Source organism: Talpa occidentalis, unplaced genomic scaffold, assembly GCF_014898055.3.
Source record: "Talpa occidentalis isolate TD23 unplaced genomic scaffold, MPIMG_talOcc4v2.1 talOcc4.9, whole genome shotgun sequence".
Lineage (NCBI taxonomy): Eukaryota > Metazoa > Chordata > Mammalia > Eulipotyphla > Talpidae > Talpa > Talpa occidentalis.
The window spans coordinates 12,784,547-12,811,435 of NW_023605305.1; the positions used below are offsets into that span (position 1 = coordinate 12,784,547).

General features: G+C 47.4%; 1 protein-coding gene across 7 annotated transcripts in view; it reads right to left on the minus strand.

Annotated features, from left to right (window-relative positions):
• Positions 1 to 26,889, minus strand: part of LUZP1 (leucine zipper protein 1) — a 78,073-nt gene that overhangs the window by 14,174 nt on the left and 37,010 nt on the right. For 5 of the 7 annotated variants that reach the window (XM_037498428.2, XM_037498427.2, XM_054691248.1 and 2 more), the window contains one exon: positions 7,228 to 7,325. The gene's annotated coding sequence lies outside the window, so the exon portion shown is untranslated. Of the gene's footprint in view, positions 1 to 2,508; positions 2,882 to 7,227; positions 7,326 to 14,369; positions 14,742 to 26,889 lie in introns of those variants that run through there. The other 2 variants (XM_037498429.2, XM_054691249.1) reach the window with 2 other exon arrangements.

Here is a 26,889-nt window from a genome sequence, read left to right on the forward strand (position 1 = left end):
ATAAATAAATAGATCTTTTTTTTTAAAAAAAAAGGCCTCCTTAATAAAAAATAAAAATATTCCACAGCTATGGTTAGGGATAAATCTTGGACTTAAAGAAAGAATTTAATGGTTACCAGAGGGAAAAGATGGGGGAGCAGATGGGGTACTGGCAAGAGTGGTTTGGTTGGGGGTGAGCAGAACGTGTGCACCTGAGGAGCAAGAATGTAACCCCAAAATATAAGAAAGACGAGTAAATAACTAAAGTATGAAGATTGGAATGTGGGGGGCAGGGGTAAGATGAGCAATGGAAGAAGGAAATGACTGAGGCAGAAGTGTTGCCATGATCACCCAACTGCATGTTGACAGCACCGGAGAGGAACCAGGGCACTGCTGGAGAGAGTGGCATAAGCATGAAGCTACAGCCACTGGGAACGCAGGGTAACGAGGCAGGGGGTCGGGGGAACGGCCACAAGGAGGGCACAGGATGATGTGGCCCGGTTAGATCAGATTTACTAATTTACTTGTTTATATATTTGGCCCTTTTAAAAATTATATATATTACATCAGTTCATTTTTGTACTCAGGCACAGAGTCCCCATAAAATTCCTACCACGTCACCCGTGAGCCATCACCAGAGTCTCTTGTGCTCTTAAAATCAGGGCGAAGGAGGGAGGAACAGCCACCATCTGAGAGAGAAAAACTGATTCAGTTTCTGCCCAAGGCAAAAGAGAACCAGCCAGAGCGGAATGCGAAGGGAGGCCCAAGGCCTCTTCTCTTCAACCCCGGACCCCTGACTTGCACTGAACACCTGCGGCCGCCAGGGGGCGCCCACGCCCAGCCGAGAGCTGGCACCGGCTCCAGGTGTGCCAAGTGCGGTGCCTCGGCCTTGCAAACCCGGATAGCCAGACCCTCTCCCTCTCCAAAGCTTCTCAGCCCTCTCCTCTCTGCTTCTGTGGAGCCTCTCCTTTTCCTCCACATCCACATGCTTCCTCCATCTTAAAAATGGAGCCGGGAAGAAGAGAACCCCTCCATTTACATTTACATTAAAGAAACTCCCCTTGTTCCCATCCACTTCTCCCTCCTTGAGTGCCACAAAAACACTTGTTTTAGCCTCCTGCCTAGTGGTGTGTACACACAACACCTTCCCAGTTCACGCTCGGGGCACGGGGCACAGGCTGAGGGCTGGGCCAGAAGCCAATTTTAAATGCTGATCTGCACTGGCGTAGCAGTTACTGGAAGACAAGTGATACATGGTGCTTTACAGAGTGCTTTGAAACAGTTTATCATACAGATGCTCGAAAGCCATTAAATCGCATGCTTTAGAGATGAACTTTACCATAGATAAACCTCAATAAAGCAGCTTATCCCCAATTGAAACATTCCCTCAACAAATGTTATTTATACTAGTTTGCAGTCGTTTTCATGAATTCCCTTTTCAACAGAAGGTAATAATGTTAAGCTTTAGTAGGACCCCATTTATAAATTATAATTCTGAATTAGCAGAGTTCAGGAAATGCTTTTTTACATTCATTTGGCTTTTAGAGCCAGTTTCACATTCCATTCAAGAATCTGACATGGGGCCTCCCTGTAGCACAGGGGTTAAAGTCTCAGTGCTATCAAGCTATTGCCAGTAACTGTGGTACAAGTTTGATCCCTGGCCAGGGAGCTGACCCACACAGGCACAGCAGACCTCTCCTGTCTCGCCACCCTCACCTCTGGCCTACCTAGTTCTTATATGCATAAATAAAATAAATATTTTTAAAAAAGAAAAGAATCTGATATGAATCAACCAGTCCTGCACAAGAAATGAAAAAGCTCAACCCATCAAATACACACCACACACATCTGGAAACTGCTATCCCACCTCACCCTTACAGTTCTTTTGCCAGCAAACACCCAAGCTCCCCAAACACAAGCAGAACTGCACTCTCCAGCCTCACTCCCTACCCTGCAGGGCTCTGTACCCTCATCATCCCAGAGGCCTCGCAATCTGACCTCCAGGACTTTCTTCAAATCCTACCTCAGGCAGCACTTCCTCCAGAAGCTCCTGGAGCACCTCCTTCCTGAAACCCTGGCCAGATGAGGCTTCTCTCTCCGGCTCTCAGTCTGCTGCCCAGACCCCATCTCAGCCTTGCTCTACTGGATTCACACTGAGTTTCCTTATGTTGTCCCTCATCTTGTTTTCTTATTCACCACTGTATTCTCAGTACCCAACAGGAGGCCTAGCATATACTTAATGCTGAAAATTTGATCAATACCTGGCTGAACGGGCCTCCTGATTAGTAAATGGCCCTTTGGCACCAACCAGTAAGAGAAAGCAGTAAAATCTCTGTCCCTGACCACCACTCACGACACAAAGGGGCAAACAGGTGGCAAGAGCGGGTGCAGGAGGCATCGGGTGAGGCCTGCAGAATGCTCTGGACCACCTCACCCGTGCCCATGCCACCTCCAATGCAGCACTTGGAGAAAGCCAGTTCTGGCTTCCAGATCTATGCCCCGGAAATACCAGACCACCACACCACTCACAGGCTGCCGAGCTGCTGGGCCAGGTCCTGGGGAAGACGCAGAAAACTATTTCAGAATCTTCTTCCGCTCCTTAGAATGGAATTTCGGAGCCAAAATGTATCTAAAAGATCATTTGCTCCACTGATTTTTAAACCAGGCTCAGCAAATCCCCACAGGGGTCATCTGGGGAAAGAGCAGGGGAGACGGGTTGAGCAGGCCGAGGTCAGGCGCCTCCTCTCAATCAACCAAAGCAAATAATTTTAGCTTCTCGATATACCGAGCTTCCCCCATATGACTATATTCGAAGGAAGAGTTCTACAGCTTTTATTTAAAACCACAGCAGTAAGTGCTGAGCACGGAGCTGAGGCAGGGGGGACGGGAGGGGAGGCCTCCAGGGGAGGGGGCGCTGAGGACCCCAAGTGCTGCCACATCTGAAGATGTGCATACACAGTGGTGCTGATCACTGCCCCTCAATGATTTTTTAAAATTAAAAAACATGTAGATGTACACAATGAATAAAAGGATGAGTTAAAATCATATGAACTGAGATAGAAAACGTACGTGCTGAAGGATGGCACCTATGTTTAAAATCGCACACTCACAAGTGTGATTACAAATAGAAAGGACATGCCCCGGGTGTTTAATTACAGTTATTTCCTGACATGATAAAAGGAATTATGATTGTTTTAAAGGACATTAAAGAAAAGCATCTTTTTTTTTGGTCCAATCCCCTTAAGGCAGGAACTGAGACCCAAGTCAATACTGTTTCCTCAGCAGGTTAGCAAGGTCAAGGAGCTGAGCCCCTGGACTCCCCCTGGACCCTTCCCATGTTGAACAGTCGTCTCCCTACAAACTTGGGCGTTTCAGTAAAGTTCTGAGCCTCTAATTATACAACACAACAGTAAATACAGGGACCAAAGCACAGCCACACGCTGAGCTCAACTGTAGTCCAGACAGCCCAGCACGCACTGAACACAGGTTTCTCCAAGAGTCCTCGCACCGCCGTTCACTGTTTTTAAATTACTTCTCTGGGGTTTTCGCAACCACACAAGACAACATGGCATACAAGCACCAGCAGAATGCCCTGCACACATCACAGCAAAGATGAGCTGTCACTGTCATCCTGTGCGTCCTTCACAATCATCTAAGGCGCGGGGCCCCTCACAGCAAGAAGGCTAGCGGCACAGTGGGCCCAGGCCTGGTCTCCAAATCCAGATCCAGAGCAGGCTCTGAGGCCTGCTCCTTGGTTTGGTCAAGTCCTTGATCTTCTCTACGCCTCTCTCTGATCCTGCCTCTGAAAAAGCAAAATACAATCAACCCACTTACCTCACAGCAACACTATGCAGATGTCAACAGAAGCACTTGGAAAAGGCCTAAGGTAAATCTGGCCATGCATACCTAAGGCCAGTGTCACCAGGTAGAATCCTAAAAATAGCGACTCGTCTACCACGGTAAACAAGAAAATGGTGGAAAAGGGGCTAGAGTGTCACTTATCGCTGACCTTTTGGCACTAGAAGAATGGCTCTGCTACTTCTAGCACCGTCCACAAAGGGAAGAAAGGGGAGCAGTGGGTACTTCTTCCCAGTGCCTCCCACATTCCCCAGTAAGGGTGTTTATCAAGGTAAAATGCATGTACACAGCAGACAGGTGTGGAGTCTGTGACACACCCAGCAACTTGCAGGGCTAGAGAGTCACTAGACCTGACGCTTGCCTGTAAGGGAATCAGAAAGGCTGAACCAATTATAAAACAAAAAGAAAAAAGACTGGTCTGACCATCTTACCTAATAAGCACCAAGCACCCACCCACCCTTTTGTGCCCTGTCCTGGCTCACCCTGCTTTTCTCTCTCAGCACATTTTACCGCCTGATCTATGTCTCAGAAGTGATTAACTGCATCTGAAATGGGGTCTGGAAAGGAACTTGTTTATCTGCAACCTCAGAAGTCACAGGTGGGTAAAGAGGACAGACCACCTGTCCTCCAAAGCCATGTCCACCTCCATGCCAGTTACCAGGCCTGGCCAGCTCACACTGGAGGTGAACAGCATGCACGTCTCTCGCTCGGGGCTCCCTCCTGCCCATCCCTTGAGCCCAGTTCCAAGTGGCCCTATCCAGCATGGCCCTGGCCCTTCCTCCTGCCCCAGCGGGCCCAGCAAGGCTGTAACAGAACGTAATCAACTTGCCTTTCCCCAGTGCAGCAGCCATAATTCACTTCCGGTTCCCAAAAGTTATTTCAAGAAGGAGGTTGACAGACTCCTCAGTGTTTGGGAACATGCTGTGTATATACACGACTTAGTTTGATAGTAAATATTTTAGGCTTTGTAAAGCCTACAGTCTCTGCCCCTACTCTGCCACGGGAGCATGATACACAATATAAATATGAGTGAATGATCTGGTTGTGTTTCAATTAAACTCTATTTACGGAAACAAGCAGTGGGATCCAGATTCGTTTGCTAACCCCTGATCTAAAGAAAAATGGGCAAACATTTTAAGTAGCTTCCCCCTGACCATTTGTCATTGCCTGTCTCAAAACCTTAGGCTGTCCACATCTCTCCACGACTTCTTGAGTGTTTCCATTTAATTACTACACTTCAATTACGCTCCCAAAATCACAAATACGTCTTGTAGAAAAGCAAACGTCACGGCTCGCAGCACAACTAGCACACAGACTCTCCAGGTTGGGCCGCCTTATCCAACCTCCCATCCCAGTCAGTGCAAAGTTCTCTGGGAGTCGTCGTTCGGCTCCTGTTCAAACACTTCTAATGACAGAAAAGACTCACTTTCTCCCAAGACAATTCATGGCATGGCGTCTCTGGACAGCTCCACAGTAAGCCCCTACTTACTTTTCTTATCACATTTAGCCGCGTGATTACTTGTGACTTTGTTTGCTGTATTGCTGTTTTTATTACTAGATGCAAGGTCAGAAGCCATTTTCGTGTGTTTATTGTTTTGTACCCTTACTCCAGCACACTGTGAACAGTGCCAGGGCAAGCGGCAAACAGACTCTGCATTCGGGAGACTTTAATTCAGTGGCGGCACAAAGGGCAGGGCAGGGCAGGGCAGGGCAGGCTGGAGTGTAGACAGGGTCAACTCAGGTCCTTGAAACTCACGGCAGGGCAGAGTCTGAGATGGGAAATTTCAAGCAACCTCCGCCCTTGTCTTCCGAGTCTCCCGCAGCCCCATTTTGATGGTGAACACTGTTCACTCCTCACGGGTTATCTGAAGCCTTTTCCAACAAACTGTTCCTGCCACAAAGTGCACTGCCCTAAACTTACAGCTTCTTCGAACCCTAACCCTGGTTCTTGCTTCTATATTTATACCCCTTTACTGGGCTCTGCGCTCCCAAATGTCACACGGAACATGTCATCTTTATTTCCCTTCCTGGGTACTGAAGACCATGATGGAGCAAGGCAGAACCTTATAGACACTTAAGTGAACGGAGTAAGAGTCTTAGCACAGCCCTCTGGCCAAACGACATCTAGAGAATTGTCTTCAGATCTGTACCGTGTCTGGCAAAATTCAGCATCATTCATAATAAAAATTCAGGCACAAAGGGAACATATTTCTACACAATAAAGACCACATATGACAGTGACAAGCTTCAGACTCAATGGTAAAAGGGTGGAAAAGATTAATTTACTGACCCAGTCCCCTGAGGTGGGAAAAATGCTCCAGGGAAAGGAATGAACCTGAATCCCAAACCAATTAATGGGCAGAGTCTGCCTGGCTTCCTACTCCCTCAAGAAGAGCCTGTGCTGGGCCTCCCGGGTGGCGCAGCGGTTGAGCGCTAGGCTGCGAGGCTGCCCACAGCCTCTGCAGCGCCAGTGCGATCCCTGGCGACCGGCGAGGGTCCCACAAAAAAAAAAAAAAAAAAGAAGAGCCTGTGCCATCCCGCCGATGCCCAGGTCCTGGTGGCTGGCTGTGGGAGCGAGAGGCTTGGGAGAGAGAGCTAAGTCTACTCTCCTCTGTCGACTCATTCCGGACCGACAGCCAGTCCGCAGACTCCCCAGAGAACCTCTCCTCTCAGTGTCATCAGCCACTGCTGGCAACCAAGACTCCCACTGCTCAAAGGTCTTCTATTTTATTAGTATTTCCACTTCCTTGGTCAACAACAACCAATGAGATACTGGCACAGAGAATCCAGAAAGGGCTAAGAAAGGTTGTTGATTTAAAAAAAAAAAAAAAAAAAAAAACAAGCTGCTGATTGAAGGGGTATTTTGTTATTTGTTTGGCTTTGCTTTTTAAAAGGTTAAGCCAGTCATGCCTCAACCAGAAAATAACTGTCTGCACAGAGAAATATTACAGCACCATGAAAATGACTCAGGTTTGAAATCTAGTCCTACCACTTAGCACTTGTGTGAACCTGGAGAGGTTGTTGAGCCTCGCCAAGCTCATTTCCTTGTGGTGAAAATAACACCACTTCTCTCACAGGGTTGTTGTGCATATTAAGGGAGATGATATATGCCAAACAGGACTGTGCCTCACACACAGTATTCAGCACATAGTAGCTACATCGACTACCTCTGAAGGTTGTCAGCTTCACGCGACGATTCTCACTCTTGATAGGCTGGCCAGTTAATAAATAAAAAGCACTTGGAGGACTAAGCATAATATTTGGTTTATGATAGGTGAGCAACAAATACTGACTTTCCTCTCTCTCCTACAAAGGCAGAAAAATTGCGGAGACTTCAGAAACCACCTGATTTTATCAGCGTGGTTAGATGTCACTGCACAACGTACTCACCCTCTAGGGAACCGAAGCTTGCTGTCAATGCTCCCGGCTGCTCTCTGACGCTGTTGTCTTGGAAATAGGCACTCGCTAACTTTTAGTGGCCTCCCAACCTGGACAGAACATAAACAAGAGGAAGAGATAAGAAAACATGGCTGAGACTGAGCTGGCCCAAAGGCCTGCCGCCAATGCCCTCAGAAGCAGCGCTGTGCCAGAGAGGCAGGCAGGGTCTGAGTGCAGAGGAAGCCGCTCTCTCCCTCCCCCAGGGAGAAGAGCAGTTGGACGCCAGACTTCCTTTCTCCTACCTGGTGATATGGCCTCGGGGTAGAAGACATTGTCTTTCTTTTTTTTCTTTTCTATATATTTTACATCATTCTTCATTTTTGCATAATATATGCTTTCTCCTCTCAGGTGCAGTCCCCATGAAAGTCACCTGTGTCCCACTGCCATAGCCCCTTGTGCGCCTCCCCTCCCTGTTGGGATCTTTCTCCCTCCTCCTCCCTGTAGAGTGTCTCTGAGTTATAGTTGCCTACTGATTTTGATTTTTTAATTTATTATAATTACTTTTTTTCCCTGATCCCTTATTTGTTTCCTCTACATTATTCCTATTAAGTGAAACCATCCAATATTTTTCTTTTTCTTGACGGCTTATTTCACCGAGCATAATCCCTTCCAGCACTGTCTTTCTTTAAATTAACAGACCCAAGATTCGCGATATCACAACTGGTAAGATCCCAGGAACCAACTAGTTAAATGCATTTTAAGGAAGGAAATGCAAGCTTGGAAAGGGTGAGTCACACAGTTGCCTAGGGCTAATGCCGGGATTCTACTAAAAATAAGATGTTCTGGAAGATGGGTAAGAAAGAAACCCAAACATCTGTGGAGCACCTACCACATTCCAGGAGATATTTACAGGAGACAGTAACACAACAATATTGCCCCCTTTTAGAGAATGTAAATTTCAAGCAGTCGAGTGACATGTCCACGTTCTTAGATCTGGCGAAGTGGCACAAAGATTTAAACCCGAGTCTATCTACAAAGGTCTCCACCATGCTCACCCACAAGCGCTCCTTCTAGACTTGATCCTCAAAAGGGCTTTGGTCCTGAGCCACCCAACTATCAAGTAAAACTAAAAACAGAGCTTCTCTGTCTGCAAATTTACCCTCTGACTCTAAGGAGTAGCCTCTGAGAGCTAAAGCCTCCTCATCCACCGGCTATGACCCCTCCCACTGGAGAGGCTGACAGGAGCTGGGAGGTCGGGCCGGGCTCTGCCCAGGCTAGTCCTGAGGAACAGTGGACAGACGGCGCCCCGGCCAGTGGCAGGCCTGAAGCTTCAGTACATGGCCTGACACTCAAACTGCCCCTCTGAGCACGACAGCCCGCCCCGCCCCACGACGCCCTCACATATCCGGGAGACCACCGTGTGAACCCCTTCCAAGGCTGCTGGTCCCTTTAATCTGATTGCACACCTCACAACATATACACAACAGAATCCATCCCTGCTGGTGTCCTCCCAGAGAGCCAGAAAGTCAGAATTAAGACAGAAGTAACAAAATACGGGTTGTTTTTATTTAATGGCTTAAAAAAGGATGAGGGCGTAAAACCTCAAGCCAATGATACCTAAAGAGAAAAGCTGGAGAAGTAGACAAAAAACAGATCTGTGTCCGGGCAGCCCTCGAGGGACGGCCGGAGTGGGTCTGAGGAGTTACCTTCTCCCTAACCCCTAAGCCCCCATTTTGCAAGAAGAGTTCATGGACGTAGAAGAGGAGTAATTACTGTTCCAACGGCATCAGGACTGGCCCACAGACTTTCTGGCCTGCCCCAGCCTGCCACCTGCCTCCTCCTCTTCTACACATGCCCCGCCTACACCCCGCCACATCCCTGCCTCTGCAGAGCCTACAGCCCGATCTACATCAAAAGTTCTTAACTCCAAGAAATCAAAAAATGGCCACATACATCTGATTTCTCTCCACCAAGGTCTCTGCAGGCCTAATAGCTGAAAGCTGCCACCCAGCACCCTAACCTAAAGCCAAGTTTTCTGACATACCACTAAGACCCAGAGGGCTTTTCTCTTCAAAACAGGATGGAAAGCACTGCCAAAAATCTAACAAACAGGAACTCCATATGATCCTGATTTGTTTTCTCTGTCTACATTCTCTCATTATTTCTAAGGAGTGGAAGGCAAGTGGCAAATGACTTCTTTCCTTTACTCCTGAATGTCATTTACTTCTTGCATCCTCAGGGGACTGGCCCTCTGCCCCCAGAAACAAGAGGCTGACTGTAAATATCCTCAAACCTTCAGTGCCGCCTGCTCAGAGAGCTTGTACCCTGACACATGCTCCCACATGAACCCTCAGGCACCTCTTATGCTTCTTCTTGTTGGTGGTGCTTCTACTGTTGGTGGTGAGGGTGAGTGTGTGTGCGTGTGCGTGTGCACGTGTGTGTGTATGTGCAGAAGCAGAGATGAAAGGTCTTACAGATCATGGAGAGAGAAAATGATTTCCAGAGGACAGAGGCTTCCCCAAGGTGGCAAAGCAAGTTAATGTGCCTGAGTCCACATGGAATAATTAACAAGTCACACTGAGAAAATGTATCAGTCCATCCTCATTTGACTGGGAAAGACTGAAACTCTCTTAAACAGGCCTCATCTTTATTCCCAAAACACTCTGACGACAGGTAAGAATGCTCATAAGGAATTCTGTTTCCTAGACCGCCCCATCAGTAACTATAAACTCTGGATAAATTAGAAAAAAATGACTATCTGAAGTGAACAAGCACTAGTGGATTTTGGAGAGAAAAGCTCAACACTGGAAGAAGGAACTCGTATGGGATGAATTTCTCAGTTTGGGAGCTTTGATCTGAGACCCGTCCAGCTGAAATTCAAGTTAAAAAGCAAACCCCTAGGCTTTGTGTACTAAGGAGCCAGAAAACAGAGCAGAGCTGTCGCGGGTGATAGGAAATAGGCCAAAGAGAGTCAGAGAAAGGCAGTCAGGCCCTGTGTGGAAGCAGCCCCGTCGCACGCTGCGCCCTGAGCCACATACACAGAGCAGGACCCAAGGACCTCACCTGAGGACAAAATAACTGGACTGAGATTTGAAATGCCACCCACTGCAGATGAAATTCAGTTTGCAGTTTTGAGTCTAATCAAGGTAAATGCCCGCCGGAGGAAAAAAATACACCACACCACAGAAACCAGAGCTTCCCAACACGACACGTCCACGCAGACACATCCAGAACACAAACCGAGTTACCTTAAGAAGTGGAAGAACCAGGCAGCTCTCCTGCCCGCCTGTGACTATGCAGGTGCCTGTTTTTCTTTCTCCTTTTCCTAATAAACCTGTCCTTTTGAAATGGGGAAAAAAAAAAAAAAAAACCTAGAAAAACTAAACCCATTTGCAAGGGAGAAGACAATCAGCAGCGATGACCAGGACAGAGATAAAGCTGTTACAGCAGCTACTACCACTAAACAAAAACTGAAAAAAGTTTTATAGTGGCCATTTTAGAAGAGAAAGGCTTCTGAAATTAAAAAAAAAAATCCACTGAATGGACTTAAGAACAGAATGGAGATGACAGAGATGAGCCGATGAAGCTTGAAGGCAGATCAGGAGAAAGGACCCAACTGAAGTATCTCTGGGCCATGTGCAGTTGCTGGAAAAACCACCCTCGGGCCCTTCACCTAAGTGTACACACTGGTTGTTTTCTGTTACCAGAAAAACTAACATCAAAAAATGACCAGGAGCACAGAAAAACCATTACCTTCACCTCAGCCACCCCTCGTTAACCTCCTGAGGGCTTCCAGGTGTGAGCAAAGAAAGTGTGACGGCGGAAAGAAAGAGTTGGATAAGGGGCCTCCCTGGTGGCGCAGGCGGTTGAGCACCGCGCTGTGGAGCTGTCCACAGCCTCTGCAGCATCGGTTCGATCCCGGCCGGCTGCCGAGAATCCCACATGGCGCAGCAGACCTCTCCCGTCTCACCCGCTGCTCCCCTCAGCGATGTATTTTGTCAGTCTGCCTGTTCTGTTCCCCGCTCTGTCTCTGGTGAATCCTCTCACCCTCCTACGTATCTGGCCTGTACCCGGTTCTTGTATAAATAAATCTTCAAAAAAAAAAAAAAGAGTTGGATGAGATGTTCACAACATCCAAGTCCCATCTTCAGTCTAGAGCTCTACTGTGTCCCCTTTATCTCTGAGCTGGCATTCAGGCCTCTGCAGGAAAAGAGTCAGGAGGAATTTGAATGTTTTGTTCTGCCCTGAGCAGTCTCTTTACCCAGAAGCCAACCTGGTAAACAGGCGCTGTCAGGATGGGGCGAGCCCCTTAGTGGGCTGGGGCTGCAGTGCCAGCAATCGGCACTAGATGGCACTTGGTTGGCACAAGAGCCGGCCCAGGAGCCACCACGGACATGCTCCCCACACTGGAGCCACCTCGTGTTGCAGCTCAAGGCACTCTAGGTAACAGCAGAGGAAAAACAAGCTGCAGAGGAGGCCGATGTCTGTACACCCTGTGCCAGCAAGCACAGGGCAGCCTCACTGTGGATTCGGGCACAAGGATAAAGGAGAGTCCTGGATCCCTCGGTGGATTTTTACAGGTCTTTAATGCTCTCAGGGAACCAGGTACACAGGCACACAAGGCAGGGAGGCAAGCACAAGGGACCAAGAGGCAACAGAGCCTCCCAACCCCCACAATTCTTTGTGTTTATTCTCTGGCCCCTCTCTGGCATTCCCGGCCTCATGCAGTCTCGTGGTCTCACCTCAGAGTGGTCCTCCTGTGGCCACAGACCAGCCTCAGAGTGATGCCATCCTTTTAGCCAGCTCATGGGGCCCAGGTGTCCATAATTACAGGTGCATGAAGCCCGAACCCACACCCCTCAGCCCGGGGCATCCACACGGCAGGAGGGCAGAAAAAAGCCTGATAACTTCATTCACCCTACACCTACCTTTCCTCACCCCCTTCCTTCCCACGCTGCCTGCCCACAGGGAAGAGACCCCGGAGCCAGTGCGCTTCCCTGCCCAGGTGGGAAACAGGGCAGGAAGTCAGGCCCTCTACGTGTAAAGAACCCTGGAGAGGAGTCCTGCCACTAACCTGCTGTTGGACCTCAGACAAGTAAGTTAAACAAAAAGGTCAGATGAAATGTTATCTAAGGTCAAGATGTGTGACGTCCTGTCCTTATCCGCTCTCCCCCTGCCCTTGAAGAAATGACATACAACAGGCCCTAAAGGCAGTAGTGGGGGCCTGCCAAGGCATCTGACTCATTAGACGTTCTCAGGATTACACAATTATTCAAATTTTTTATAGAATGGATTTTTAAAATTTTGTCATCAATTCTTAAATTTTTTAATAGAGCTTTATACACATTGATGATGGAGGGTTGCTAGAATAATGAATTTCTGTTAATTCTCCCAGGATAGCTTTCTCTCCTGGAATGAGGAAGCAGATCTCTGACCTCTGTGGCAGATGAGCAAACAGACTAAGACACTTGGGACCTTTTAAGAAGCTGGTCAGAGACAGAATAAGAATCCGATAATCCACCTCCGAGGGCTTTGTGTGTTTTTTTTTGTTTTTTTAACCTTACCAAAGAAAGCTTACCTAACGAAGTGCTGAGAGTATAAACAAGATCTGGAATTGGGAAGAAAGGATTTAAGAACTTCCAACCACTTTGGAAGCACTCATTAATAAGCAATTGATGAGACCTGCTGATGATTAGGGTGTCTATTTAAAAGCATGTCCTCAAGGACCGCCACCTGGCTCTGCTGCTGCCTCTCCTAACAAGCAGTCTATAATTGAGACCAGGCTTCCTTGCAATTAGCCCACGTCTGTTTAGCAGTTGAAGCACATTAATGAAATTGTCAGCTGTTCACCTGCTTCACGAAAGCTGGCTGAATGAGAAGAGCACACTGGCTCCCTCTCACCTCCAGGAGTGTGTGATCAGTGCCACGGGACCACATGGCAAAAGCCACAAACACCAAGTCACAGCAACTACCCTAAGAAAAAGGAACCGAAAGTGCTTTCGTTACCTAATTTATTATCTAACACAATCAAGTAAATACCACCATGTTTACTTTATCAATGAGGAAGAAAGAAAGGTTCAAAGTCACATGACTGATATGGCAGCTGATAAGAGCTAGTCACTAAGTAGATTCCCAGTTGGCATTTCTGCCCCCAATTTCGCTTTCTCCTGGTCCATTATACCCCACCCCTGCTCACTTCAAAGAAATTATCTCTCACTTCGCACCCTTCAGAAAGCCAATCCTAATCCACAGCCCCACAAACCCACGTGAGGTGGATGGTAGTTTGCTCGATCTTCCATTCACTCATTTATTCAAATAGTGGCCGCTGCGACAAGCGCTGAGCACTGGGGATGAAAGTGAGCAGCCCCGCCCTCGTGGCATCTACTATATAGTGCACCAGAAAAACAAGTATTTTAAGAATCAACTATCAAATAAAAACTAGAGGAAACACGATTAACAGAAGCTGACATGCTTGAGGAGGTCCAGGAGGCTCCCTCGAGCAGTGAGGAGGTTGCAAGCAGGAGCACGGGGAGACTGAGGCAGCTTCTCTGTGTGATCTAAGATGGGAGAACAAGCATGCACAGGTGCGAGGGGGCCAGAAAGTCGTGGAGGCTGCACGCCACCAGGCCCTTGGAGGCCGAATTAAGGATTTGGGTCTTTGAACTACAGGAATCATTTAAGTATAAAGTGGGGCTAACTGCGCACATCTCAAAGGTGTGCTTCAGGATGAACTGGCTTCAGTCTGGACAGCAGGTGGAAAGAGGTGCGAATGCTGTCAAGCGAATTGCGTGGCCCAGGGGAAATGACGGCAATGACAACACGGACGAATGCAGGCACTTACTAGGCACCAGGCACCGTCCTACACGTGACCCTTAAAACAATCTCTGAAGTATGTACGCTCATCTCTCTTCACCCGCGTCTTATGAAAGCGGAGAGTGGTCAAGTCATTTATCAGAATTATATGACCCTCTTGCGCCAGCAAGCACAGGGCAGGGGCTCTATCAATTCGGGCAGACGAGGGCAGAGCCCTCAGTGGCTTTTTCAGCCTTTACTGCTCTTTCTACGCCGGCTGTCGTGGGGCAAGGCCGCAGACTGCCAAGGCAGGGAGGCCAGAGGCTGGCGGACCTCTCAGGGGCCCCTCACCCCATCTTTACCCTTCTCTTCGGGCTCTCTCTGGCGTCATCTTGTGGTTCTGCCTCTCTGTAGTCACTCGTCCTCTTGTAGCCCTTCCGCCCTAGCCATTTCCGTGTGATGCAGCCCTTATAGCCTCGGTCTCCAGGCTCAGGCGTGCACACTTACGCATGCCCACAGCATACTCCAGGTGTCCACAATCGGGCATGCGTGCCCCAGGCCCACGCTCTCAACTGCTTTCTGCATTCAAGACCGTGGGTGAAGCCACAGAGGCCAAGGGTGTAAAAGCCTGACCAATTCACTTGGCTGCAGACCCCTTCCATGTAAAGCTTCAAACTCAGTTAAGTCAAATTGGCCACCCCACCCCTCCAAGCATAAACCAAAGCAGCGAAATGATATGCTGGTGTCTCCAGAGAAAATGCAAACACACTGATGACATTTCAACTCACCACCACAAATTTCTAACTGGCCCCTGACATGGCCAGAATCCCCCTCCCCTCCCCTCACAGGCACACTAGTCTCCAAAATGACTCTTGCCCAACTTTTTCTCTTTCAGTAACCTCCAGCCTCCGTCAGCGCACATCTATGCCGCCAAGAAGCAACAAAGATCATCTCCCTAACACCAAAGCCAACAACACTAGCGTTGTCTTCCTGCTGTCAGAATGAAGAGGCTTTGTCGGTGTAGGAAGTACCCCCTTTCCCCCTGATTGTGCGTCCAGTGCCCTCTTGTTTCACATGCAGTATGAATTCCCTCTTACATCATTCTTCCCTCTTTACAGGCTCATGCCCTTAGCACGCAAACATGCTCCAGAACGGTGCTACTCATAGTGGGGTCCACACACTTTATGTGCTGGTTCACAGACATGCCCTGCACAAACAGCAATCAAGGGTCAGCATTCCGGGGTATGAGCTGCAGCCCCTCACAAGGGCTGGTGACCGCACGTGGAGGAAGGGGTGTCTGCATCATATACTGCGGTACCATGTAAAAAGCACAGCAGGGGCCCGCACCGTCCACACTGAGAAGCCCTCCCCCAGCACAGAGCTTCTCAGACTTGAATATGTTCACAAATCAGCGGGGATCCCACCACAATGAAGAGTCTGCTCCAGTAGGTCTGGGGTGGGGGCTGAGAGTCTGTATTTCTAACAGGTTCCCAGGTTGATCCAGAGATGACATTTCTAGAAATTTCCCACCTTCAAAAACCAGAAACACAACACTACTAAGCTCTTGATCTCACACCTCCTTCCAGCTACCCCAGTCCCCAGATGCTGCTTCTCTCCACAGCAGCGCCTCTTGAAAGAGTCACCTGTTCCCTTCATTTCCTTGCCCCTCCTCACCTCACTCCAACCAGGCTTCAACCCTCAGCACTCCACCACAACCCTTCACCAGCGTCCAAGGACTCAATATGCCAAATTCTCTGGTCATTTAACACACACACCTGCTCTTTCTTTGTTGAAACACTTTCTCCTTTGGTTCCAGAATATCACACTTCCCGACTTTACCACCTGTGTAAAGCCTTGACCAGCGAGCCGAAAGCAGCTCTCACCCTCCAACACAGCGTGCTGGTTTACACTCACCTTAACACTTAGCCGGGTGTTTCCTGATTATTTACTGCTTGTCTCTTAACCCCAACCCTGACCCCCACCTCTGTCTAGCGCCTCACTATATCCCAGTGCCTAGAACAGAGCCCAGGAATAGCCCAGAGGAGCAGCCTGGGCTGGGAACATACATCTACAAATCACGTGCAGAGAAGTGTAATTGCTGAAGCCTAGGCAGCAGGTGAGGGCGGCTTGGGGGAGAGGGGCACTGAACAGCTGTAAGATGGAGGATGAGCATGCAAAAACAACAGAGAAGAGTTTCCAGAAGAAAGGAGTGGTCAATAGTGTCAGCTTTGAGAAAATTAAAGACAAAAATGTCTGCTAAATTCAGCTTCATGGAGGACATGCGTGACCTTAGTAAGGGGCGTGACACAAAAATGTAGGGGGAAGCCAGCCCGGAGCAGGCTGAGTGGGGAAGGCAGTGAATATACAGCTCTTTAGAGAAGTTTGACTATTTGAAAGTGAAGGTGACAGATTAAAGAGAACGTAGGGTTGAGGAAGATTGCTCTGTCAGCATTTGTGCGAAGGGGGAGGGATCCCAGAACACACATGTACCAGCTGCAAGTCACACACAAGTTTCAAAAACCTTTTCCCCCTCACACTTTGCTTGGATGCATTCCTAAACGCCCAGAGTATCAGCCTAGAAGTTTTGTGTTTAATGCACACATCTCTTTCCCCTTATGCCATGGAAGATAAAAACGTCCTTCTATACATCTTCCTTGGTGCTGACAGGAGCAGAATGCCAGACCGTACACACCAGGGGGGTCTGGCAAGAAAAAGTTTTCTGCTGCCATTTCAATTTCCAAGCACCCTGGGGATACAAGGGGTGGGTATTATTTTCACTCCCAGCACAAGGGTTTTTTCTTTTTCCCCATTTTACAGTCTCCAGAGAACTAGCCTTTGTCTCTCTTCCACTCTCCCTCTCACCCCACCTGCTGTCCAGCAACATACTATAAAGAAACAGACACGTGGTCTTAGAAGTCAGGGAATCTGTATTCCACTACAACTCAGTCATGTATCCGTTGTTTAGGCGATTAAACTTCACAATCTCCTGTTTTTTTCAAGTGTATACAGAGATCATAGTATCTAAACTTCATAGGTCTACAATAAGGATTATATGAAAATATACATTAAGTGCCTAAGCACGTAAGCTGTGGCATAAGACATATTCCATAAATGTTAATTTAATTTTTTTCTCATCACCATTCTGACTAAACCACCCAGCACAACTATATATAGTTATTATTTATACACATAGACACATGCACATGCACGCACACACAGTTGTTGTTTTAATTTAGTTTCTCTTTCCCTAAGTGTACCAGAAAATCCCTGGGAAAGGAACCTTAAGCTATTTAACCTGCCCAGTTCCAGCAAAGTACTAAGATAGATGAGGTCAGTGACGTAACCAATCAGCAACTGAACGGGCAGGGAGGCTCAGTCAGAAGAAAGAGCCCGGCACCTGCCAGGTTCTCGGCATCTCCCCACTCTCCTCCCAGTACCTTATTGTAGCTATGACTGTGTCTCTTTTATCTGGTTCTTTTTTTTAGTGGGTCACACTTGTCAGCAAGTCTCACGTCAATGTCTTCAGTATTCAAAACAAAACAGAACAGCACTTTTACACACACACACACACACACACACACACACACACACACACACACATCCTGGACAGTACAAAGGGCATTTCCACATTTGTAAAACAGAAATGAACTTGCCTTGCCTACAAGGTTAAGAGGATCAAAAGAAACGATAAGAGCATAGCCTGCACACTATAAACAGTCCCTGCTATGTCAGAGGCACACAGCAGTCACAGAGTCTGCCTCTGGCCAGTTCAGGTGTTAAGCTTCACTGGGAAAGTCTCAGTGCTGGCAAGGACCCTATTCTATGACCCAAGGCGACCTATTTCCAACTCAAATCTCTGGCAGCTGAAAAAACTTATACCCTCATTCTAATTTCACTTAATTTCCGTATCTTAGCTGACCCAGCTGATCCTTATCTTCTCTGACTAAATAGCTCCATGTCCCCAAAAAGGTGACAACCCCACTAGACCTGATGACCTCTACAGTCCTTGGGTAGATGGGACTTCATTATCAAGTTTCCTTTTGTATAAATTTAAAATTTTCTACAACAAAAAGCTTAAGAAAGGGGTGAGGAGTGAGCAAAACCCAAGAGTCTGCAGGCCCTTCTGCTCCTGAAGATCGAAGACCCCAATGTTAACTCCAATTCTCTGTTTGTAACAACTAACCTTCCCCCCATTTCTGAACTGGAGAAACCACGTCTGCCCATGCCAGTGACCAATCACTTTCTCACAAAAACTCTACTGAGCACTTACATCTGCTGAGTTACTTAAGATTATTTTAAGCCCTAGGAGGTAAAGAGAACGCAGTGATGTGGTGGCTGATTGCTAGAAGGCGCTTGGCCCAAGCTAGGAGGAGTTCCCCCCAGCCCCCTAGTGCAGGAGCTCCCCCCCACCGCACTGTCTATGGCCTGCCTGCCTTTGGAGACACGAAGGTATTTTAATATTTCCTCTCCAGGCTGTGTACAGACTTCTTAATCCCTTAAAGTTTTCTTTTATTAAGCCTCAAGTACCTTGATTGCTGTGAATGACCTATTTTCCAATTTCCAATTTTGTTCAGCTAAATAAAAAAATATCTCCTATCTACAGTTTTGTAAGAAACAGGGGAAAAAAATCTTATCTGCTTCTTCTTATCAGAGTCACTGACTCTTAGGTTAAATAGCAAACCTTTGAAGTTCCTACTCAACAATAAGTTCACACACTAAAGTAAAACTGGGACAGATCAACAGAAACTAGCGCATCCTCACACTTCCAGGTGCCCCTCGCCCGCCGCAGCCACATCCCACACTGCTCCACCCAACGTGGAGGAACACTCAGACAGGACATCGGACCAAACAAGCTAGACTCCAAAGAACACACTGTCTGATTCTATTTCTATGAAATTCAAGAATAGACAAAACTCATCAATGGGGATAAACCAGAGTAAGAGGTTCCTTGGGCAGCCGGTAGCAATGATAAGCCGGAGGGAGTCTTCTGCAATTCTGGAAATGTTCTGTGTCTTGAGCTAATGCCAGCAGTCTTTACATGACTACAGAATTTTTATCTGTAGAAAGCTTTGTGTATTTTACTGTAGCTATATCTAAATAATGAACACATCAAAATCTTAGATATCAGTATTTTCTAAAAGCTCTGGATGGAATTCTAATGCGTAGCCAATGCTAAAAACCACTCTTCTACCGCCACAAATGCAAACCTAAGCCCTCCAGGTCTTCCTACTTCCACTGCAATAGTAACTGTGAGGCAAGGCAATAAAACAAAAGCTTGGGGCATCCCTGGTGGTGCAGGGGGTAAATCTCAGCACTATCAAGCTATCTGCGACAAGTTTGATCCCCGGCCAGGGAGCTAACCACATGGCACAGCAGACCTCTCCTGACTTGCCCGCTGCTCCCCTCAGCAGTGCATTTCAGTAGATCCACCTGTTCTGCTCCCAGCTCTGTCTCTGATGTATCCTCTCACCCACCCCCACACCCCTGTACCTCTGGCCTAGACCCCAAGTCTTATATGCACAAATAAATAAATCTTTAAAAAATGAAAAACAAAAGCTTAAAAAATGAGAAGCAGTGAACAGGTGTCTCTTTAAAAAAAGTAAAGGATCTTGGATGAGGGAAGAAAGTTGAGGCCAACGCTGGTGGAACTAAGCCTAAGAACACAGCTGGAGGGCCTCCCTGGTGGCGCAGCGGTTGAGCGCTGGGTTGCGAAGCTGCCCGTGGCCTCTATGGCGCCGGTTCGATCCCCGGCTGCTCCCCGGCCACCGGAGGAGGGTCCCACATGGCACGCAGACCTCTCCTGCCACCCGCGGCTCCCCTCAGCAGTGTACTTGGGTCCTTCTGCCTGCTCTGCCCCAGCTCTGGCTCTGGTGAATTCTCTCACCCTCCCGCGCCTCTGACTGTACCCAGTGCATGTGTAAACAAACAAACAAACAAACAAACAAACAAACAAATAAATAAATAAAACATGCGTCTATATTTAAAAAAAAAAAAAAACACAGCTGGAAGAGACGTGAACAGCAGCTCAAGTTTTAATGCTAGCTTCATTACTGACTAGCCGTGGGCCTGACCTTTGGCAAACTACCTCATTTCTCCTGAACCTAAGATCTCTTAACAGCTTTTAAACAAAGTGGAGAGGACATTGAGAGGAATCAAGTAGGAACAGGCCCTTTTGAAAGACCGTAGATTTACCTCTAGCACAGCACTTAGGTTCTGTATTATAATTATCCACTTGTTTATCTCCCCTACCAAACTTTGAGCCCATAAAAGGGCAGGATTATATATTTCTCCTCGGAACTCAGCACATGCATAGAATTTGGCACATGGCAAATAGCTCAGTGAACGTTCAGTGGCTAAAGAACTGAAAATTATGAGGAGTGCCTATGTCTACACACAGTTATATGTACAGATATCCTCTGTCGACTTAGAAGAATGATTTCATGTACCGCATGGACCCTCCTTTTAAACAGCATTGGATATTATTTTCCTTATTGACAACAAAAGCAAGTCGAGATTCTGGGTACCCATAATCAGGAAGGCTCCCTAGAGACAGCCCAATCAGAGGCCTCAAATCCAGGACTCCTATTCCCTAAATAATGTACCTCTGAATGATATTTGATGCATGTACATTACTTTATAGTTCAAAGTGTTTTCACTCCCATACTGACAGTTAATCCTCACGACAACTCTGTGAGGTACTATCAAATCCATTTTATATGATAAGGAAGCTGAGGTTCATATTTTAAGTAATTTGCTAACTTGAGGCAAATGGAAGGCAACTTAGTGAGGGCTTCCATGTGACACCTCTTTCTCCAGTGCCCGATGAAACAAGAATATCACCACCTCCACAGCTCCGGCCTCTCCACAGATGACATAGATCATCAGCTACTGCTGTGCTGAGCTGACCACCTCTTGAAGTTTTTCTCATCACCATGAGAATCAATTATACAAATAATTTTTACAGATTTAAGCAAAAAAGGCAGACCAGCCCAGGAAGAAAAGTCCACAAGACTGCAAACTGCTACACAAAGCTGCTGACTAGCATCCTGTGTATAAAGCTAGAGAAATAAGAACAAAACTTGCTCCAGCAGGGAGCGGCAAACCCCACTGACCGGAACAGCTCTCAGCACTCAGGGAGCTCAGCAGGCATGGTTGATTCAGTTTGCATATATTTCCATGTTTTCTTCAGGAACTTGGTGGTGGTCCCCATAAAAAAGGGTCAGAAAAAGCTAGACAAATCTGGGGATTTGTTATACACTAACTGTATTAAAATTCCTTTCCATTAAAGGGCTTATATACTTTATCTTGATGCAGCGGATGGCAGAACCTATTTAGAGTGTGCAGGTTTGGGGGTTCTGGGGTGCCCCTTTCTTTGTCCTGTAACGTATTGTTTCCCCCATACCACTGTAAATTCCTCTAGGACAAATGTCACATCTTCCAGCTAGGAAGATTCATCTCCTGTAAAAAAGCATCTCTACCCCGTCCAAAACTGGACCACTACACATTCTTTTCTGACCCAGTAATTTATATAAAATATCTTTCCCCGATTTAAAAAATAAAATACTTGAATAAACAAGTTGGCATTCAACAGAATAATATATAAAATCTAGAGCTCTAAGAAAGAAATACCAAAGGACACGCCATACCTACAGTGATGCCAGACACACATCTGAGTGGATGCTCGAGAAAAGTGTGCTGGGTGCATGATGAAAGTCAGTTTAAACGCACTAAAGTCCTCTGAAGGCGGAATAAAATACCCAAGAAAGGTGGGGGGAAAATACCAAGTTGAATGGAAAAACAGCAAATCAGATCCTAAGGTAGTTCCACCCAAAGTGATACTTGGGGTCCCGCAGGGGATATTGGATTCGAGCACCCCGTTACACTAGAGCAGAGACCTACAGCCACAGGCACATGCCACGGCAGGGCACACGCCACGGCAGAACACAAAGATTCTCCTCATGAGCATCTCCACCACCAGCAGCAACCCTCCCCCTCCCAGGACGCCCCTCTATCAAGGCCCTGAGGCGGGTGGACGACAGGGGTTAAGCCAGGCAGTGATAAAAGTTAGGAGGGACCTAGCATGCCACCTGACACTTTTCTGGCACAGCCTAAGCCGATTAGTGTAGGTTACAAACACGACTGAGAGATTCCACAATGCTGATGAAACTACCCTTTCTGTAAACTGAAAATAACCTTATTTATCAAATCGGGAGCATTCCTCAAGTATTTCCGTCCTGTCAGCAACCCAATGTTCCAACCCTTCATCTAGTCTAGAATGTATTACTGCCTCCATATCTCCCAACACCCCCACCTCCCCACTCCTCACCCTAATCCTGGGAACACGGTGAGAGACCCCAACCCCTTTCCAAAGTCAAGCTTTTAATATCTCTTTCCAAAATACAAACATGCACCAAGCCTCAAGGCTCCTCCCTTGTGTGGAGACACAACCAGAAAATGGGCTGAGCTACAGCAACGAATGATGAAAAGCTAAGAAAAAATGACGGACAAGACAGGGCATGCTCAGGAAGCCAGTTAGAGCTTTTCATTCAGGCAGGAATGGCAGCAACCCCACCCACTGAGAACTGAACATGAGGGAGAATGGTTTCCAGTAGCCAGAATCCACCTTTCCCCCCTCACTGCACAGCCATCCAAAGAGTTCTGTGTATCCTACAAGAACTTAGGCCGCCCTGGCCTGCAGTGTTGTTGGAGGGAACAAACCCCAGCAATCCAAGGCAAACAAGTCAGTCCTCAGCTGCAGATTTGCTAGTCACAGGGAACTGGGTGAAAAGCTCCAATCATAGCCCTGGGCGTGGGAGTTCTGAGGAAGCGAGAACACCCTGCCTCAGTGGTCTCCCTCCTCCAGGGCCCTGGGGTAACCCACATTCCTTTCCAAAGGCAGAACAGAACTATGCACTTTGAACTTCGCCCCCTGTTCTTACAACAGCGTCAAGAAAGCCCCAAGACCATGCCACCCTGGGCGGACCTAACAAAGCGCTTGCTCCTCCCCACCCCCCCTCACTCGGGATACATGGTAACAGAGCTCTCCAGCTCCAAGTCTGTTTTTCTTCGCTCACTCATATTTTTAACTGACTCTTTAAAACAAAACAAACCAAAGAGCTGGCTTACCTATAAATCCACACTCAGAAACATGAAGTTGAGCCTGAGATGGCCCAAGGAGCACCGTGACCAGCGCCATGCCCTCTGCCCCACCCAGATCAGCACCTCCCAGGCCTCATGAAGCCAGAGTCAGAGCTGGAAAACTAAACTACCTGGGAAGCAACTACCCAGTGCAGCCTTTCCTTCTAAACGCGGGGGAGGTAAGGCCCAAAGAGAAGTGATGGAAGCTGGAAGACGGCTGAACCCTAGACCTAGAAGCACGCGCCTCTTCGCAGGACTCGCTCCTGGGAGTGAGGAGGCTAAGGAAAAAGGGAGGAGAACAATACGCACACGTGGAGATTTTCCTCCTAGGCTGCTCTGCAGTGACTCAGGACCAGCGACCGCTCCCCGGGGGCCTCCATGTCAAGAGATTTACACTGATACAATTTCTACTAAAAAGACAGAAATTTCTACTCACACTCTAATGGGGCCTCCGAATCACTGGACAAAGTCAAAACCAGTCAACTACTAAGTTGGAATGACTACAAGAGCCCTTGAGCAGATAACATCCTTTGGGGGGGGGAGGGGCACATTTTAAAAAGATGACTCAAGATGACGCCACTGCAGGAAGCCACGCTACGACTTCACATTGTAGAACCCAGTGTCCAGCCTCCGTGTCTCTAAATCACGGTTTCTTTCACAGTACAATGAAGCGCTCATTCCAAGGCCCTTTCAAGTTCTAAGAGGATGGTTGCTGCAGGCAAGTAGCGGCCATCAACAGCTTGAAAACATGTGATACGAAAGCCTCACATCTAGAGATGGTCTGGCAGATACATTTCCAGCCACTTGTCTTCCCAGGACCTGACAATGAACATCAGAGGTGCCACTAAAATGAAACAATGGGGAGAAATGCATCCTTTCTTCACAGTGCGTCCAGGAGAATGTCAGCTATGACGCCTTTAAGGCTCTGGTCTGACCATCTGCAGACAGTTTACATTTGCCACTGCCGGTATGTCCACCCCCTCCCCTGAAATCATACTGACTCCTGAGTGTGCTACTAAATATATTAAGCGCTTTCTCAATATCCTCATTCTCTTTGTTCTTTCATTTAGCATTTTGCACGTTAGTGATTTAAAGACCTATCAGTGAGGGGAGGAACCTTAACCCTGGAGTTTTGAATTAACAGAAAACAAAAAAGTACTGAACGTAAGCTAGCACATCAATCTGTGTAGCCCATTCAGCCTCCTCCTTTCAGAGGCTACGCAGGATGTGGCTGATGGTGAAAAGGCAAGAGAGAGTCCAACGAGAAGCGAGAGGTGTGAGGAGTGACCTTGCTGTCCTTGATGGTGAGCAGCACCCTGAGGCAACCGAGGTCACTGGCCCCTGTGGTCCAGTGGTGTCTGTGGACAGCACACATGGGTTTGCACCCTTCAAGTGGAAAGCGTGGGCCAGAAGGGGCGGCAAGAGCCAAACAGGCTCTCACAAACATGGGTGAAACTCTGAAAGCTGCAGGCTGTGGATTCACTCCTGTGGTGAAAACAGCCATTATCCTGGCTGACAGAAAAGACTTCCACGCTGTCAGCGAAATCTACAAACAGCACTTCACGAATAATTCTCCTGCACAAGATGCTTACCAGTTGCTGCTTGGCCCAAAGGAAGCTGTGTGGAGATGGAGCAGTGGCTGTCCCGAGACCACTCACAGCAATGTGGCTGAGGGGGCCCACTGTTCTTTCGTCTGGAATTTTAATGTTTAAAATTAAAACCTTGGGCCTCCCTGTTGTTGCAAGGGGTTAAGTCTCAGCACTATGAAACTATCGGCAGCCACTGCAATGTGAGTTCAATCCCTGGCCAAGGAGCTACCCAGATGGTGCGGCAGACCTCTCTTCTCGCCCTCTGCTCCCCTCAGCAGTGTACTTCAGTCAATCCACCTGTTCTGCTCCCCACTCTGTCTCTGGTGAATCCTTCCACTGCCCCCACCTCTGGCCTACACCCCAGCTCTTGTATGCATAAATAAATAAAATAAATCTTAAAAAAAAAAAAAAAGGAAGTTGAAGATGAGAGAATCAGTGCCAGTTACTGGGTGTGGGGAAAGATATGTTCAACACATCGTTCAATAAAGGAAAATAACATGCAGGAAAGATGAGTTACTACTCCTGATATGCAATAAAGAGCATACGTGACTCAGTTAAATCCTATTAATTTAATGATGTGAAATATTTAGTTCTCATATGTGATACATGTTTCTGCTTTTACTTGGGTAAAATCATTCAAGTTTGAATGACAAAGGTAAAGGAAGAGAAAGTGGATCAAAATTTTATCGCATAATAGTTTTCTAATGGAAATAAGATATTCAAATTTTTTAAATGCAAAATCATATAGCAAAAAGGACAAGAGTTTCATTTTCTGCTGTCTCATCAACACAACTTACCATGGAGGCTACACTAGACCAACAATTAAAGCCAAGAATTAACATCAATGCAAAAGGAAATGCAAGCTCCAATGTAAATTATGAAAAGTAATGAATCTTAAATAAGCAGGTAGCTGCCTGCCCACCCACTAAGCCTGGGATAAAGATGATTTCTATCAACAAGATTACAAACAGTAATTTTCAAACCTCAATATGGACATGGAATTGCCTGGGTACTAGTTAAAATTGCAGATTCCCAGGCTCAATCCTCCAATATTCTGATTCATTGGCTCTGTCGTGGCATTCCCAGAGCTACAAGGGTATTCTCATATAGAGTTCTAAGAATATACCTTTTGAAATACTGTGGGAGAAAAACAATCATTCCATCTCCTGGACACCTAAGTGTACCTCTTCTGGAGTGGTGTAACTAGTAGCATGTGCCCCAAGGATGGAATGCAGGCCGATTTTCAACTAGGACCAGATGTACCCTTTTCCTTCAGTAGACGCTTCTAAAAGCCAACACGGGCTGCTTTCAATCACTTAACCAAGTAACCCTGCCTTCCCCCTCCTATGGCAACTTCTGAAATCAGTGCTACCTTCACTCCTTATGCCAAAACTCTTCTCAATGTTATTAAAACACTGGAGAGGCTTGGGAGGCCTCCCTGGTGGCCTAGGGGTTAGGTCTCAGTGCTATCACCACTACGGCCTGAGTTCAATCCTGGCCAGCGGGCTGACCCATATGGCACAGCAGACCTCTCCTGTCTCACCCGCTGCATCAATCTGTGTAGCACATTCAGCCTCCTCCTTTCAGGGGCTTCACAGAATGTAGCTGACGGTGAAAAGGCAAGAGAGAGTCCAGCGAGAAATGAGAGGGGTGAGGAGTGACCTTGCTGTCCTTGATGGTGAGCAGCACCCTGAGGCAACCGAGGTCACTGGCCCCTGTGGTCCATGTGTTTCAGCCTTGTGTTTCATTGGATCTGCCTGTCGTGCTCGCCAATGTGTCTCTGGTAAATCCTCTCACCCTCTGCAACTCTGGACTATATGCTAATTCTGCCACAAACAAACAAACAAACAAACAAATAAATAAATAAAGCACACACGCAGCCTGGAGTCCTCCTGAGCATCGCTCACTGGGCTCTGCTCATTACCCCTCAGAGGCATCTTTTTTATCCTTCAAGGAAATACCTATCTAGAAATAAGCACCCCTTCTCTTGCTGCTTGCTTCTTCTGTTTTATTTCTCATCATGGCAATGAGTATTACTTGAGACTCCTTATCCGTTATATTAATTTATACCCTCCCACACCGGAATGCAAGCTCCATTATTCCTAGCTCTCCCAAGCTCTGTATTCCTAGCACCCAGAACTGCGCCTGTCATAGA